The sequence below is a fragment of the Palaemon carinicauda genome, chromosome 8, assembly GCF_036898095.1.
Source record: "Palaemon carinicauda isolate YSFRI2023 chromosome 8, ASM3689809v2, whole genome shotgun sequence".
Taxonomy (NCBI): Eukaryota; Metazoa; Arthropoda; class Malacostraca; order Decapoda; family Palaemonidae; genus Palaemon; species Palaemon carinicauda.
In genome coordinates, this window is record NC_090732.1 from 111828525 (window position 1) to 111831024 (window position 2500).

A 2500-nucleotide genomic window follows, 5' to 3' on the forward strand; every position below is an offset into this window, starting at 1 on the left:
TTTATTTAATATACAACCTACAGGGTTGACTGACTCCTCTATGAGATTAGAGGCCACTGTGGATTTCTAGAAAATCTATCCTTGACGTTAGGTCATCGGCATAGTTCTGGTCTCTCTTTCAGTGTCAGCATAGGTAGGTCTATGTGTCCTTGTGACAAAACTTCAAGAAAAGTGAACATTATGATGCAAAATGAAGATTAAAATCCAAGACTTGAGTCAAGGGCCTCATCATTATTATTATTATTATCATTATCATTATCATTATCATTATCATTATCATTATCATTATCGTTGTTGTTGTTGTTGTTGTTGTTGTTGTTAAGCTACAACCCTAGTTGGAAAAGCAGGATGCTATAAGCTCAGGGGCCTCAACAGGGAATATAGCCCAGTGAGGAAAGGAAACAAGGAAATGTGAGATATTTTGAGAACAGTATCAACAAATAAATAAATATTTCCTATATAAAATATAAAAACTTTAACAAAATGAAAGGAAGAGAAATTAGATAGAATAGTCTACCTGAATGTACCCTCAAGCAAGAGATCTTTAATCCAAGAGAGTGGAAGAACATGGTACGGAGGCTATGGCACTACCAAAGACTAGAGAATAATGGTTTTGATTTTGGAGTGTCCTCCTAGAAGAGCTGCTTACCATAGCTAAAGAGTTCTTTTACCCTTACCTAGAGGAAAGTGGCTACTGAACAATGACAATGCAGTAACCCTTTGAGTGAAGAATTAATGTATAGTATCAGTGTTGTCAGGTGTATGAGGACCAAATGAACAAAGCAAAGGAAATTATAATGAAACATATAAATCTAGAGGGAATTATCATCATAAGGGAGCTAGACCAAAGAATAGGTATTGCCAATATTGTCAAAGAGGAGGTCACACAGACCAAGAATGTTGGTACCAAGGTAAGAAATATAATAAATAGGAGAGTATGTAAAGAATAGGTCAGACTATTCGGTGAATGTGTAGGCATTTGAAAATGAGCCCTAACCAGAGGGAAGGATCCAATGTAGTACTGTCTGGCTATTCAAAGGACCCCATAACTCTTTAATGGCAGTATCTCAACGGGTGGCTGGCGCCCTGACCAACTTACATAACGAGCCAAGAAGACATATAAGGTTAAAGGAGTGTATAACGTACATTGGGGTCAGAGTTCATGAAACAGCCCAATATAACTCGGCATTCTTCGTTAGTGTAGACGAAGATTATTCACAATTGATCTTAAAGACGGACAATGAAACCGTCTTTCTGAATGAAGTTTGAAATGGGAGACCCCCCAAATACAACACTTCCAAAACAATCGTAACCAAACATCTTGATGTAACAACGTCAGAATACGGAGAAGAACTGAAATTTACTATTGAGCTAAAGTGGATGATGTGATAAAATTTCCAAATAATCCCCACATTGCGAAAATAACGTTTGAAATAACCTTACAATACATACAAAATTAATATATTAAGCAATAAATGTTTGTGAAATTATCATAATGCTATAATTGGTATTCTTATTAGCATCTCTATACGGAATTTCTTAAAGATAAAAACTTCATGTTTTGAATGCTCATCATATGACCATATGTACAAAGAATGTATGGAAAATACAAAGAAATGTATCAACTGCAAATAAAAACATAGAATTTTAGCAGCAAAATGCCCAGTGACGAAAGCTCCAATTAAAAAGAAAATGCAAAAGATAAAGGCAAACAGAGCAGCAACATCCACCACAAACAACGATACAATTTACGTCAAAGTAATAGCTACCAATGCATGGAATTGTCAGGTGAATACAAATAGCCTTATAAACAATATATATAAGTTGACATAAGAATTGCGATAATAACAAATATAGCAATAAAATTTGGGTAGCGTTAATTAATATTCTACCGCTCAATAATAAACAGCATATTAGCAGATAACAATTTACCAACAATGCATTTCTCTGAAGAAACAATTAATAAGCTAGAAAACACCATAAAGAAGAACATAAGACAACATATCCGTAAAAAAGGAGCAAGTCAGTCTCAAGCATTTCATAATATACAACTGAATATACAGTATTCCACACAAGACAAAGAGAGTTTGATAGAAAATTCAGATGACTCATCAGAAAAAGATTTGATGCCTGGAAATCAACGTACTTTAGACTCAAACTCACCAATCAAGAAAAATAAGCACTATGCAAGAAACACAGCATCAATCAATTGGAGAAACAAAAGTCTCACTACAAAGCTCCCAGGTCTCTCCAACCCCGCCCCACCCCCAATTTTGCAAAATTCGCGAGGATTAACCCAAACATGAAAAAATATTTCGTCGGTAGCCAAGAATACTAGAAAACAAAAAGTAAGAAAAAAATAGGGAATCATTGTATCAAATTAACTTCAAGACCATAAGAAAAATGTACCTTTATACAAATAAAATTCCGGTTTAACAATACTTTACATCGGTATTACTAATACTCGACTTTCCAAACTATTCCCCTCCTATGGTTAGTT